Consider the following 13,373-nt stretch of genomic DNA (forward strand, 5'->3'; position numbering starts at 1 on the left):
CGGGCAGTGCCCCCTCCAGAGCGCGCTGTGGTGGGAGGGGCCGGAGGAGACGGGGCCTGCAGAGGCGCCCGGACGTGCGGGCGGGGGTGGGCGGCGCGGGGAAAGGGGTGGAGGCAGGGGGTGGGGGGTGGGGGGTGGGGGGTGGGGTGGGGTTGGGCGAGGGGTGCGGGGGGCGTGGGGGCGTGGCGCGGAGGCGGCCTCGGCCGCGGGCTACTAAAAGGGAAGGCAGGCGGGGCGGGAGGCAAAAAGCCTACAGCACCCGGTATTCCCAGGCGGTCTCCCATCCAAGTACTAACCAGGCCCGACCCTGCTTAGCTTCCGAGATCAGACGAGATCGGGCGCGTTCAGGGTGGTATGGCCGTAGACGGGGGCGAGGGCCGCGGGCTGCCTCTTGAGGAGCCGCTTCGCCGGCGCCGGCGCCTCCCCGACAGCCCGACGGCCCGTCCGCCCCGGCAGGGACCCGCCGCCCGCCCAGCCGGGGGGATGCAGGCCTCGGGTACCGCGGGGTGGAGGAGGGCCGGGTGGGGTGTGGGCGACCTCCCGGCCCAGGCCGGGCGGGAACCCAGCAAACCCTTCGGCGCTTGGCGCCCCTCCCCCCATCCCGCACGTCGCCCCCAGGAACGAGGCCCCGGAGGCTTCAGGGCCCGGGGCCGGCGGTCCGTTGTGCATTCCCCACCCCCACCCCCCTGCCCCGCCCACGCGGCGCTAGGCGCAGCCCCACCGCAGCCCGGGCTGGCCATCCATCCGGCCCGACAGCAGTTGGCCCGAAGCCACTGGGAGCCACCGTGGAGTCGGCAAGGCCCCTTGGCGCCGTAGCACGGCCAGCCGCCGAGCACGGGACCCCGACCCTGGTGGCCAGCAAGGCGCGGGGGCGGCGGCCCTGGCCCCCGATGCCTCTCCCGCCCCCGGCCGTGGCGCAACGGCGGAGGGAGGGCTTGTCCCGCAGGCAGCCGTGCACAGACACACCGGCAGACAGGTGGCTGCGCCGGAGCCGGCTGGCCGCCGCTGGCGGCGGCCAAGTGCGGGCCGAGCGGCTCGCGGGCCGCACGGACGGCCCGCGGGCCTGCGGCGCAGTCTGGGTCCGGGCCAGCCACCCCCGGAGCGTCACGTGGGCCGCCGGCCACCGGGGCCGCCTTTCTGGCCGCCTGGCCGGCCAGGGGGGCGGGCAGTGGCCCCTCCAGAGCGCGCTGTGGTGGGAGGGGCCGGAGGAGACGGGGCCTGCAGAGGCGCCCGGACGTGCGGGCGGGGGTGGGCGGCGCGGGGAAAGGGGTGGAGGCAGGGGGTGGGGGGTGGGGGGTGGGGGGTGGGGTGGGGTTGGGCGAGGGGTGCGGGGGGCGTGGGGGCGTGGCGCGGAGGCGGCCTCGGCCGCGGGCTACTAAAAGGGAAGGCAGGCGGGGCGGGAGGCAAAAAGCCTACAGCACCCGGTATTCCCAGGCGGTCTCCCATCCAAGTACTAACCAGGCCCGACCCTGCTTAGCTTCCGAGATCAGACGAGATCGGGCGCGTTCAGGGTGGTATGGCCGTAGCCGGGGGCGAGGGCCGCGGGCTGCCTCTTGAGGAGCCGCTTCGCCGGCGCCGGCGCCTCCCCGACAGCCCGACGGCCCGTCCGCCCCGGCAGGGCCCCGCCGCCCGCCCAGCCGGGGGGATGCAGGCCTCGGGTACCGCGGGGTGGAGGAGGGCCGGGTGGGGTGTGGGCGACCTCCCGGCCCAGGCCGGGCGGGAACCCAGCAAACCCTTCGGCGCTTGGCGCCCCGCCCCCCATCCCGCACGTCGCCCCCAGGAACGAGGCCCCGGAGGCTTCAGGGCCCGGGGCCGGCGGTCCGTTGTGCATTCCCCACCCCCACCCCCCTGCCCCGCCCACGCGGCGCTAGGCGCAGCCCCACCGCAGCCCGGGCTGGCCATCCATCCGGCCCGACAGCAGTTGGCCCGAAGCCACTGGGAGCCACCGTGGAGTCGGGAAGGCCCCTTGGCGCCGTAGCACGGCCAGCCGCCGAGCACGGGACCCCGACCCTGGTGGCCGGCAAGGCGCGGGGGCGGCGGCCCTGGCCCCCGATGCCTCTCCCGTCCCCGGCCGTGGCGCAACGGCGGAGGGAGGGCTTGTCCCGCAGGCAGCCGTGCACAGACACACCGGCAGACAGGTGGCTGCGCCGGAGCCGGCTGGCCGCCGCTGGCGGCGGCCAAGTGCGGGCCGAGCGGCTCGCGGGCCGCACGGACGGCCCGCGGGCCTGCGGCGCAGTCTGGGTCCGGGCCAGCCACCCCCGGAGCGTCACGTGGGCCGCCGGCCACCGGGGCCGCCTTTCTGGCCGCCTGGCCGGCCAGGGGGGCGGGCAGTGCCCCCTCCAGAGCGCGCTGTGGTGGGAGGGGCCGGAGGAGACGGGGCCTGCAGAGGCGCCCGGACGTGCGGGCGGGGGTGGGCGGCGCGGGGAAAGGGGTGGAGGGTGGGGGGTGGGGGGTGGGGTGGGGTTGGGCGAGGGGTGCGGGGGGCGTGGGGGCGTGGCGCGGAGGCGGCCTCGGCCGCGGGCTACTAAAAGGGAAGGCAGGCGGGGCGGGAGGCAAAAAGCCTACAGCACCCGGTATTCCCAGGCGGTCTCCCATCCAAGTACTAACCAGGCCCGACCCTGCTTAGCTTCCGAGATCAGACGAGATCGGGCGCGTTCAGGGTGGTATGGCCGTAGACGGGGGCGAGGGCCGCGGGCTGCCTCTTGAGGAGCCGCTTCGCCGGCGCCGGCGCCTCCCCGACAGCCCGACGGCCCGTCCGCCCCGGCAGGGCCCCGCCGCCCGCCCAGCCGGGGGGATGCAGGCCTCGGGTACCGCGGGGTGGAGGAGGGCCGGGTGGGGTGTGGGCGACCTCCCGGCCCAGGCCGGGCGGGAACCCAGCAAACCCTTCGGCGCTTGGCGCCCCGCCCCCCATCCCGCACGTCGCCCCCAGGAACGAGGCCCCGGAGGCTTCAGGGCCCGGGGCCGGCGGTCCGTTGTGCATTCCCCACCCCCACCCCCCTGCCCCGCCCACGCGGCGCTAGGCGCAGCCCCACCGCAGCCCGGGCTGGCCATCCATCCGGCCCGACAGCAGTTGGCCCGAAGCCACTGGGAGCCACCGTGGAGTCGGCAAGGCCCCTTGGCGCCGTAGCACGGCCAGCCGCCGAGCACGGGACCCCGACCCTGGTGGCCGGCAAGGCGCGGGGGCGGCGGCCCTGGCCCCCGATGCCTCTCCCGTCCCCGGCCGAGACGCAACGGCGGAGGGAGGGCTTGTCCCGCAGGCAGCCGTGCACAGACACACCGGCAGACAGGTGGCTGCGCCGGAGCCGGCTGGCCGCCGCTGGCGGCGGCCAAGTGCGGGCCGAGCGGCTCGCGGGCCGCACGGACGGCCCGCGGGCCTGCGGCGCAGTCTGGGTCCGGGCCAGCCACCCCCGGAGCGTCACGTGGGCCGCCGGCCACCGGGGCCGCCTTTCTGGCCGCCTGGCCGGCCAGGGGGGCGGGCAGTGCCCCCTCCAGAGCGCGCTGTGGTGGGAGGGGCCGGAGGAGACGGGGCCTGCAGAGGCGCCCGGACGTGCGGGCGGGGGTGGGCGGCGCGGGGAAAGGGGTGGAGGCAGGGGGTGGGGGGTGGGGGGTGGGGTGGGGTTGGGCGAGGGGTGCGGGGGGCGTGGGGGCGTGGCGCGGAGGCGGCCTCGGCCGCGGGCTACTAAAAGGGAAGGCAGGCGGGGCGGGAGGCAAAAAGCCTACAGCACCCGGTATTCCCAGGCGGTCTCCCATCCAAGTACTAACCAGGCCCGACCCTGCTTAGCTTCCGAGATCAGACGAGATCGGGCGCGTTCAGGGTGGTATGGCCGTAGACGGGGGCGAGGGCCGCGGGCTGCCTCTTGAGGAGCCGCTTCGCCGGCGCCGGCGCCTCCCCGACAGCCCGACGGCCCGTCCGCCCCGGCAGGGCCCCGCCGCCCGCCCAGCCGGGGGGATGCAGGCCTCGGGTACCGCGGGGTGGAGGAGGGGCGGGTGGGGTGTGGGCGACCTCCCGGCCCAGGCCGGGCGGGAACCCAGCAAACCCTTCGGCGCTTGGCGCCCCGCCCCCCATCCCGCACGTCGCCCCCAGGAACGAGGCCCCGGAGGCTTCAGGGCCCGGGGCCGGCGGTCCGTTGTGCATTCCCCACCCCCACCCCCCTGCCCCGCCCACGCGGCGCTAGGCGCAGCCCCACCGCAGCCCGGGCTGGCCATCCATCCGGCCCGACAGCAGTTGGCCCGAAGCCACTGGGAGCCACCGTGGAGTCGGCAAGGCCCCTTGGCGCTGTAGCACGGCCAGCCGCCGAGCACGGGACCCCGACCCTGGTGGCCGGCAAGGCGCGGGGGCGGCGGCCCTGGCCCCCGATGCCTCTCCCGCCCCCGGCCGTGGCGCAACGGCGGAGGGAGGGCTTGTCCCGCAGGCAGCCGTGCACAGACACACCGGCAGACAGGTGGCTGCGCCGGAGCCGGCTGGCCGCCGCTGGCGGCGGCCAAGTGCGGGCCGAGCGGCTCGCGGGCCGCACGGACGGCCCGCGGGCCTGCGGCGCAGTCTGGGTCCGGGCCAGCCACCCCCGGAGCGTCACGTGGGCCGCCGGCCACCGGGGCCGCCTTTCTGGCCGCCTGGCCGGCCAGGGGGGCGGGCAGTGCCCCCTCCAGAGCGCGCTGTGGTGGGAGGGGCCGGAGGAGACGGGGCCTGCAGAGGGGCCCGGACGTGCGGGCGGGGGTGGGCGGCGCGGGGAAAGGGGTGGAGGCAGGGGGTGGGGGGTGGGGGGTGGGAGGTGGGGGGTGGGGTTGGTCGAGGGGTGCGGGGGGCGTGGGGGCGTGGCGCGGAGGCGGCCTCGGCCGCGGGCTACTAAAAGGGAAGGCAAGCGGGGCGGGAGGCAAAAAGCCTACAGCACCCGGTATTCCCAGGCGGTCTCCCATCCAAGTACTAACCAGGCCCGACCCTGCTTAGCTTCCGAGATCAGACGAGATCGGGCGCGTTCAGGGTGGTATGGCCGTAGACGGGGGCGAGGGCCGCGGGCTGCCTCTTGAGGAGCCGCTTCGCCGGCGCCGGCGCCTCCCCGACAGCCCGACGGCCCGTCCGCCCCGGCAGGGCCCCGCCGCCCGCCCAGCCGGGGGGATGCAGGCCTCGGGTACCGCGGGGTGGAGGAGGGCCGGGTGGGGTGTGGGCGACCTCCCGGCCCAGGCCGGGCGGGAACCCAGCAAACCCTTCGGCGCTTGGCGCCCCGCCCCCCATCCCGCACGTCGCCCCCAGGAACGAGGCCCCGGAGGCTTCAGGGCCCGGGGCCGGCGGTCCGTTGTGCATTCCCCACCCCCACCCCCCTGCCCCGCCCACGCGGCGCTAGGCGCAGCCCCACCGCAGCCCGGGCTGGCCATCCATCCGGCCCGACAGCAGTTGGCCCAAAGCCACTGGGAGCCACCGTGGAGTCGGCAAGGCCCCTTGGCGCCGTAGCACGGCCAGCCGCCGAGCACGGGACCCCGACCCTGGTGGCCGGCAAGGCGCGGGGGCGGCGGCCCTGGCCCCCGATGCCTCTCCCGCCCCCGGCCGTGGCGCAACGGCGGAGGGAGGGCTTGTCCCGCAGGCAGCCGTGCACAGACACACCGGCAGACAGGTGGCTGCGCCGGAGCCGGCTGGCCGCCGCTGGCGGCGGCCAAGTGCGGGCCGAGCGGCTCGCGGGCCGCACGGACGGCCCGCGGGCCTGCGGCGCAGTCTGGGTCCGGGCCAGCCACCCCCGGAGCGTCACGTGGGCCGCCGGCCACCGGGGCCGCCTTTCTGGCCGCCTGGCCGGCCAGGGGGGCGGGCAGTGCCCCCTCCAGAGCGCGCTGTGGTGGGAGGGGCCGGAGGAGACGGGGCCTGCAGAGGCGCCCGGACGTGCGGGCGGGGGTGGGCGGCGCGGGGAAAGGGGTGGAGGCAGGGGGTGGGGGGTGGGGGGTGGGGTGGGGTTGGGCGAGGGGTGCGGGGGGCGTGGGGGCGTGGCGCGGAGGCGGCCTCGGCCGCGGGCTACTAAAAGGGAAGGCAGGCGGGGCGGGAGGCAAAAAGCCTACAGCACCCGGTATTCCCAGGCGGTCTCCCATCCAAGTACTAACCAGGCCCGACCCTGCTTAGCTTCCGAGATCAGACGAGATCGGGCGCGTTCAGGGTGGTATGGTCGTAGACGGGGGCGAGGGCCGCGGGCTGCCTCTTGAGGAGCCGCTTCGCCGGCGCCGGCGCCTCCCCGACAGCCCGACGGCCCGTCCGCCCCGGCAGGGCCCCGCCGCCCGCCCAGCCGGGGGGATGCAGGCCTCGGGTACCGCGGGGTGGAGGAGGGCCGGGTGGGGTGTGGGCGACCTCCCGGCCCAGGCCGGGCGGGAACCCAGCAAACCCTTCGGCGCTTGGCGCCCCGCCCCCCATCCCGCACGTCGCCCCCAGGAACGAGGCCCCGGAGGCTTCAGGGCCCGGGGCCGGCGGTCCGTTGTGCATTCCCCACCCCCACCCCCCTGCCCCGCCCACGCGGCGCTAGGCGCAGCCCCACCGCAGCCCGGGCTGGCCATCCATCCGGCCCGACAGCAGTTGGCCCGAAGCCACTGGGAGCCACCGTGGAGTCGGCAAGGCCCCTTGGCGCCGTAGCACGGCCAGCCGCCGAGCACGGGACCCCGACCCTGGTGGCCGGCAAGGCGCGGGGGCGGCGGCCCTGGCCCCCGATGCCTCTCCCGCCCCCGGCCGTGGCGCAACGGCGGAGGGAGGGCTTGTCCCGCAGGCAGCCGTGCACAGACACACCGGCAGACAGGTGGCTGCGCCGGAGCCGGCTGGCCGCCGCTGGCGGCGGCCAAGTGCGGGCCGAGCGGCTCGCGGGCCGCACGGACGGCCCGCGGGCCTGCGGCGCAGTCTGGGTCCGGGCCAGCCACCCCCGGAGCGTCACGTGGGCCGCCGGCCACCGGGGCCGCCTTTCTGGCCGCCTGGCCGGCCAGGGGGGCGGGCAGTGCCCCCTCCAGAGCGCGCTGTGGTGGGAGGGGCCGGAGGAGACGGGGCCTGCAGAGGCGCCCGGACGTGCGGGCGGGGGTGGGCGGCGCGGGGAAAGGGGTGGAGGCAGGGGGTGGGGGGTGGGGTGGGGTTGGGCGAGGGGTGCGGGGGGCGTGGGGGCGTGGCGCGGAGGCGGCCTCGGCCGCGGGATACTAAAAGGGAAGGCAGGCGGGGCGGGAGGCAAAAAGCCTACAGCACCCGGTATTCCCAGGCGGTCTCCCATCCAAGTACTAACCAGGCCCGACCCTGCTTAGCTTCCGAGATCAGACGAGATCGGGCGCGTTCAGGGTGGTATGGCCGTAGACGGGGGCGAGGGCCGCGGGCTGCCTCTTGAGGAGCCGCTTCGCCGGCGCCGGCGCCTCCCCGACAGCCCGACGGCCCGTCCGCCCCGGCAGGGCCCCGCCGCCCGCCCAGCCGGGGGGATGCAGGCCTCGGGTACCGCGGGGTGGAGGAGGGCCGGGTGGGGTGTGGGCGACCTCCCGGCCCAGGCCGGGCGGGAACCCAGCAAACCCTTCGGCGCTTGGCGCCCCGCCCCCCATCCCGCACGTCGCCCCCAGGAACGAGGCCCCGGAGGCTTCAGGGCCCGGGGCCGGCGGTCCGTTGTGCATTCCCCACCCCCACCCCCCTGCCCCGCCCACGCGGCGCTAGGCGCAGCCCCACCGCAGCCCGGGCTGGCCATCCATCCGGCCCGACAGCAGTTGGCCCGAAGCCACTGGGAGCCACCGTGGAGTCGGCAAGGCCCCTTGGCGCCGTAGCACGGCCAGCCGCCGAGCACGGGACCCCGACCCTGGTGGCCGGCAAGGCGCGGGGGCGGCGGCCCTGGCCCCCGATGCCTCTCCCGCCCCCGGCCGTGGCGCAACGGCGGAGGGAGGGCTTGTCCCGCAGGCAGCCGTGCACAGACACACCGGCAGACAGGTGGCTGCGCCGGAGCCGGCTGGCCGCCGCTGGCGGCGGCCAAGTGCGGGCCGAGCGGCTCGCGGGCCGCACGGACGGCCCGCGGGCCTGCGGCGCAGTCTGGGTCCGGGCCAGCCACCCCCGGAGCGTCACGTGGGCCGCCGGCCACCGGGGCCGCCTTTCTGGCCGCCTGGCCGGCCAGGGGGGCGGGCAGTGCCCCCTCCAGAGCGCGCTGTGGTGGGAGGGGCCGGAGGAGACGGGGCCTGCAGAGGCGCCCGGACGTGCGGGCGGGGGTGGGCGGCGCGGGGAAAGGGGTGGAGGCAGGGGGTGGGGGGTGGGGGGTGGGGGGTGGGGTGGGGTTGGGCGAGGGGTGCGGGGGGCGTGGGGGCGTGGCGCGGAGGCGGCCTCGGCCGCGGGCTACTAAAAGGGAAGGCAGGCGGGGCGGGAGGCAAAAAGCCTACAGCACCCGGTATTCCCAGGCGGTCTCCCATCCAAGTACTAACCAGGCCCGACCCTGCTTAGCTTCCGAGATCAGACGAGATCGGGCGCGTTCAGGGTGGTATGGCCGTAGACGGGGGCGAGGGCCGCGGGCTGCCTCTTGAGGAGCCGCTTCGCCGGCGCCGGCGCCTCCCCGACAGCCCGACGGCCCGTCCGCCCCGGCAGGGCCCCGCCGCCCGCCCAGCCGGGGGGATGCAGGCCTAGGGTACCGCGGGGTGGAGGAGGGCCGGGTGGGATGTGGGCGACCTCCCGGCCCAGGCCGGGCGGGAACCCAGCAAACCCTTCGGCGCTTGGCGCCCCGCCCCCCATCCCGCACGTCGCCCCCAGGAACGGGGCCCCGGAGGCTTCAGGGCCCGGGGCCGGCGGTCCATTGTGCATTCCCCACCCCCACCCCCCTGCCCCGCCCACGCGGCGCTAGGCGCAGCCCCACCGCAGCCCGGGCTGGCCATCCATCCGGCCCGACAGCAGTTGGCCCAAAGCCACTGGGAGCCACCGTGGAGTCGGCAAGGCCCCTTGGCGCCGTAGCACGTCCAGCCGCCGAGCACGGGACCCCGACCCTGGTGGCCGGCAAGGCGCGGGGGCGGCGGCCCTGGCCCCCGATGCCTCTCCCGCCCCCGGCCGTGGCGCAACGGCGGAGGGAGGGCTTGTCCCGCAGGCAGCCGTGCACAGACACACCGGCAGACAGGTGGCTGCGCCGGAGCCGGCTGGCCGCCGCTGGCGGCGGCCAAGTGCGGGCCGAGCGGCTCGCGGGCCGCACGGACGGCCCGCGGGCCTGCGGCGCAGTCTGGGTCCGGGCCAGCCACCCCCGGAGCGTCACGTGGGCCGCCGGCCACCGGGGCCGCCTTTCTGGCCGCCTGGCCGGCCAGGGGGGCGGGCAGTGCCCCCTCCAGAGCGCGCTGTGGTGGGAGGGGCCGGAGGAGACGGGGCCTGCAGAGGCGCCCGGACGTGCGGGCGGGGGTGGGCGGCGCGGGGAAAGGGGTGGAGGCAGGGGGTGGGGGGTGGGGGGTGGGGTGGGGTTGGGCGAGGGGTGCGGGGGGCGTGGGGGCGTGGCGCGGAGGCGGCCTCGGCCGCGGGCTACTAAAAGGGAAGGCAGGCGGGGCGGGAGGCAAAAAGCCTACAGCACCCGGTATTCCCAGGCGGTCTCCCATCCAAGTACTAACCAGGCCCGACCCTGCTTAGCTTCCGAGATCAGACGAGATCGGGCGCGTTCAGGGTGGTATGGCCGTAGACGGGGGCGAGGGCCGCGGGCTGCCTCTTGAGGAGCCGCTTCGCCGGCGCCGGCGCCTCCCCGACAGCCCGACGGCCCGTCCGCCCCGGCAGGGCCCCGCCGCCCGCCCAGCCGGGGGGATGCAGGCCTCGGGTACCGCGGGGTGGAGGAGGGCCGGGTGGGGTGTGGGCGACCTCCCGGCCCAGGCCGGGCGGGAACCCAGCAAACCCTTCGGCGCTTGGCGCCCCGCCCCCCATCCCGCACGTCGCCCCCAGGAACGAGGCCCCGGAGGCTTCAGGGCCCGGGGCCGGCGGTCCGTTGTGCATTCCCCACCCCCACCCCCCTGCCCCGCCCACGCGGCGCTAGGCGCAGCCCCACCGCAGCCCGGGCTGGCCATCCATCCGGCCCGACAGCAGTTGGCCCGAAGCCACTGGGAGCCACCGTGGAGTCGGCAAGGCCCCTTGGCGCCGTAGCACGGCCAGCCGCCGAGCACGGGACCCCGACCCTGGTGGCCGGCAAGGCGCGGGGGCGGCGGCCCTGGCCCCCGATGCCTCTCCCGCCCCCGGCCGTGGCGCAACGGCGGAGGGAGGGCTTGTCCCGCAGGCAGCCGTGCACAGACACACCGGCAGACAGGTGGCTGCGCCGGAGCCGGCTGGCCGCCGCTGGCGGCGGCCAAGTGCGGGCCGAGCGGCTCGCGGGCCGCACGGACGGCCCGCGGGCCTGCGGCGCAGTCTGGGTCCGGGCCAGCCACCCCCGGAGCGTCACGTGGGCCGCCGGCCACCGGGGCCGCCTTTCTGGCCGCCTGGCCGGCCAGGGGGGCGGGCAGTGCCCCCTCCAGAGCGCGCTGTGGTGGGAGGGGCCGGAGGAGACGGGGCCTGCAGAGGCGCCCGGACGTGCGGGCGGGGGTGGGCGGCGCGGGGAAAGGGGTGGAGGCAGGGGGTGGGGGGTGGGGGGTGGGGGGTGGGGTGGGGTTGGGCGAGGGGTGCGGGGGGCGTGGGGGCGTGGCGCGGAGGCGGCCTCGGCCGCGGGCTACTAAAAGGGAAGGCAGGCGGGGCGGGAGGCAAAAAGCCTACAGCACCCGGTATTCCCAGGCGGTCTCCCATCCAAGTACTAACCAGGCCCGACCCTGCTTAGCTTCCGAGATCAGACGAGATCGGGCGCGTTCAGGGTGGTATGGCCGTAGACGGGGGCGAGGGCCGCGGGCTGCCTCTTGAGGAGCCGCTTCGCCGGCGCCGGCGCCTCCCCGACAGCCCGACGGCCCGTCCGCCCCGGCAGGGCCCCGCCGCCCGCCAAGCCGGGGGGATGCAGGCCTAGGGTACCGCGGGGTGGAGGAGGGCCGGGTGGGATGTGGGCGACCTCCCGGCCCAGGCCGGGCGGGAACCCAGCAAACCCTTCGGCGCTTGGCGCCCCGCCCCCCATCCCGCACGTCGCCCCCAGGAACGGGGCCCCGGAGGCTTCAGGGCCCGGGGCCGGCGGTCCATTGTGCATTCCCCACCCCCACCCCCCTGCCCCGCCCACGCGGCGCTAGGCGCAGCCCCACCGCAGCCCGGGCTGGCCATCCATCCGGCCCGACAGCAGTTGGCCCAAAGCCACTGGGAGCCACCGTGGAGTCGGCAAGGCCCCTTGGCGCCGTAGCACGTCCAGCCGCCGAGCACGGGACCCCGACCCTGGTGGCCGGCAAGGCGCGGGGGCGGCGGCCCTGGCCCCCGATGCCTCTCCCGCCCCCGGCCGTGGCGCAACGGCGGAGGGAGGGCTTGTCCCGCAGGCAGCCGTGCACAGACACACCGGCAGACAGGTGGCTGCGCCGGAGCCGGCTGGCCGCCGCTGGCGGCGGCCAAGTGCGGGCCGAGCGGCTCGCGGGCCGCACGGACGGCCCGCGGGCCTGCGGCGCAGTCTGGGTCCGGGCCAGCCACCCCCGGAGCGTCACGTGGGCCGCCGGCCACCGGGGCCGCCTTTCTGGCCGCCTGGCCGGCCAGGGGGGCGGGCAGTGCCCCCTCCAGAGCGCGCTGTGGTGGGAGGGGCCGGAGGAGACGGGGCCTGCAGAGGCGCCCGGACGTGCGGGCGGGGGTGGGCGGCGCGGGGAAAGGGGTGGAGGCAGGGGGTGGGGGGTGGGGGGTGGGGTGGGGTTGGGCGAGGGGTGCGGGGGGCGTGGGGGCGTGGCGCGGAGGCGGCCTCGGCCGCGGGCTACTAAAAGGGAAGGCAGGCGGGGCGGGAGGCAAAAAGCCTACAGCACCCGGTATTCCCAGGCGGTCTCCCATCCAAGTACTAACCAGGCCCGACCCTGCTTAGCTTCCGAGATCAGACGAGATCGGGCGCGTTCAGGGTGGTATGGCCGTAGACGGGGGCGAGGGCCGCGGGCTGCCTCTTGAGGAGCCGCTTCGCCGGCGCCGGCGCCTCCCCGACAGCCCGACGGCCCGTCCGCCCCGGCAGGGCCCCGCCGCCCGCCCAGCCGGGGGGATGCAGGCCTCGGGTACCGCGGGGTGGAGGAGGGCCGGGTGGGGTGTGGGCGACCTCCCGGCCCAGGCCGGGCGGGAACCCAGCAAACCCTTCGGCGCTTGGCGCCCCGCCCCCCATCCCGCACGTCGCCCCCAGGAACGAGGCCCCGGAGGCTTCAGGGCCCGGGGCCGGCGGTCCGTTGTGCATTCCCCACCCCCACCCCCCTGCCCCGCCCACGCGGCGCTAGGCGCAGCCCCACCGCAGCCCGGGCTGGCCATCCATCCGGCCCGACAGCAGTTGGCCCGAAGCCACTGGGAGCCACCGTGGAGTCGGCAAGGCCCCTTGGCGCCGTAGCACGGCCAGCCGCCGAGCACGGGACCCCGACCCTGGTGGCCGGCAAGGCGCGGGGGCGGCGGCCCTGGCCCCCGATGCCTCTCCCGCCCCCGGCCGTGGCGCAACGGCGGAGGGAGGGCTTGTCCCGCAGGCAGCCGTGCACAGACACACCGGCAGACAGGTGGTTGCGCCGGAGCCGGCTGGCCGCCGCTGGCGGCGGCCAAGTGCGGGCCGAGCGGCTCGCGGGCCGCACGGACGGCCCGCGGGCCTGCGGCGCAGTCTGGGTCCGGGCCAGCCACCCCCGGAGCGTCACGTGGGCCGCCGGCCACCGGGGCCGCCTTTCTGGCCGCCTGGCCGGCCAGGGGGGCGGGCAGTGCCCCCTCCAGAGCGCGCTGTGGTGGGAGGGGCCGGAGGAGACGGGGCCTGCAGAGGCGCCCGGACGTGCGGGCGGGGGTGGGCGGCGCGGGGAAAGGGGTGGAGGCAGGGGGTGGGGGGTGGGGGGTGGGGGGTGGGGTGGGGTGGGGTTGGGCGAGGGGTGCGGGGGGCGTGGGGGCGTGGCGCGGAGGCGGCCTCGGCCGCGGGCTACTAAAAGGGAAGGCAGGCGGGGCGGGAGGCAAAAAGCCTACAGCACCCGGTATTCCCAGGCGGTCTCCCATCCAAGTACTAACCAGGCCCGACCCTGCTTAGCTTCCGAGATCAGACGAGATCGGGCGCGTTCAGGGTGGTATGGCCGTAGACGGGGGCGAGGGCCGCGGGCTGCCTCTTGAGGAGCCGCTTCGCCGGCGCCGGCGCCTCCCCGACAGCCCGACGACCCGTCCGCCCCGGCAGGGCCCCGCCGCCCGCCCAGCCGGGGGGATGCAGGCCTCGGGTACCGCGGGGTGGAGGAGGGGCGGGTGGGGTGTGGGCGACCTCCCGGCCCAGGCCGGGCGGGAACCCAGCAAACCCTTCGGCGCTTGGCGCCCCGCCCCCCATCCCGCACGTCGCCCCCAGGAACGAGGCCCCGGAGGCTTC

General features: G+C 77.6%; 12 non-coding genes across 12 annotated transcripts; all 12 read right to left on the reverse strand.

Moving 5' to 3' along the window:
* Positions 1 to 247: 247 nt before the first annotated feature.
* Positions 248 to 366, reverse strand: LOC131749542 (5S ribosomal RNA). The gene has a single exon (XR_009333599.1). It is a non-coding gene; the product is annotated as a 5S ribosomal RNA (ribosomal RNA).
* A 1,043-nt stretch (positions 367 to 1,409) lies between these two features.
* On the reverse strand, positions 1,410 to 1,528 carry LOC131749516 (5S ribosomal RNA). Its single transcript, XR_009333573.1, has one exon. It is a non-coding gene; the product is annotated as a 5S ribosomal RNA (ribosomal RNA).
* A 1,030-nt stretch (positions 1,529 to 2,558) lies between these two features.
* LOC131749543 (5S ribosomal RNA) lies at positions 2,559 to 2,677 on the reverse strand. The gene has a single exon (XR_009333600.1). It is a non-coding gene; the product is annotated as a 5S ribosomal RNA (ribosomal RNA).
* Positions 2,678 to 3,713: 1,036 nt separating this feature from the next.
* On the reverse strand, positions 3,714 to 3,832 carry LOC131749545 (5S ribosomal RNA). Its single transcript, XR_009333602.1, has one exon. It is a non-coding gene; the product is annotated as a 5S ribosomal RNA (ribosomal RNA).
* Positions 3,833 to 4,877: 1,045 nt separating this feature from the next.
* Positions 4,878 to 4,996, reverse strand: LOC131749546 (5S ribosomal RNA). The gene has a single exon (XR_009333603.1). It is a non-coding gene; the product is annotated as a 5S ribosomal RNA (ribosomal RNA).
* Positions 4,997 to 6,032: 1,036 nt separating this feature from the next.
* On the reverse strand, positions 6,033 to 6,151 carry LOC131749518 (5S ribosomal RNA). Its single transcript, XR_009333575.1, has one exon. It is a non-coding gene; the product is annotated as a 5S ribosomal RNA (ribosomal RNA).
* A 1,029-nt stretch (positions 6,152 to 7,180) lies between these two features.
* Positions 7,181 to 7,299, reverse strand: LOC131749547 (5S ribosomal RNA). Its single transcript, XR_009333604.1, has one exon. It is a non-coding gene; the product is annotated as a 5S ribosomal RNA (ribosomal RNA).
* Positions 7,300 to 8,342: 1,043 nt separating this feature from the next.
* LOC131749548 (5S ribosomal RNA) lies at positions 8,343 to 8,461 on the reverse strand. Its single transcript, XR_009333605.1, has one exon. It is a non-coding gene; the product is annotated as a 5S ribosomal RNA (ribosomal RNA).
* A 1,036-nt stretch (positions 8,462 to 9,497) lies between these two features.
* LOC131749549 (5S ribosomal RNA) lies at positions 9,498 to 9,616 on the reverse strand. The gene has a single exon (XR_009333606.1). It is a non-coding gene; the product is annotated as a 5S ribosomal RNA (ribosomal RNA).
* A 1,043-nt stretch (positions 9,617 to 10,659) lies between these two features.
* LOC131749550 (5S ribosomal RNA) lies at positions 10,660 to 10,778 on the reverse strand. Its single transcript, XR_009333607.1, has one exon. It is a non-coding gene; the product is annotated as a 5S ribosomal RNA (ribosomal RNA).
* A 1,036-nt stretch (positions 10,779 to 11,814) lies between these two features.
* On the reverse strand, positions 11,815 to 11,933 carry LOC131749551 (5S ribosomal RNA). Its single transcript, XR_009333608.1, has one exon. It is a non-coding gene; the product is annotated as a 5S ribosomal RNA (ribosomal RNA).
* A 1,048-nt stretch (positions 11,934 to 12,981) lies between these two features.
* On the reverse strand, positions 12,982 to 13,100 carry LOC131749552 (5S ribosomal RNA). The gene has a single exon (XR_009333609.1). It is a non-coding gene; the product is annotated as a 5S ribosomal RNA (ribosomal RNA).
* Positions 13,101 to 13,373: the final 273 nt, after the last annotated feature.

This window comes from Kogia breviceps, unplaced genomic scaffold, assembly GCF_026419965.1.
Source record: "Kogia breviceps isolate mKogBre1 unplaced genomic scaffold, mKogBre1 haplotype 1 scaffold_239, whole genome shotgun sequence".
Lineage (NCBI taxonomy): Eukaryota > Metazoa > Chordata > Mammalia > Artiodactyla > Physeteridae > Kogia > Kogia breviceps.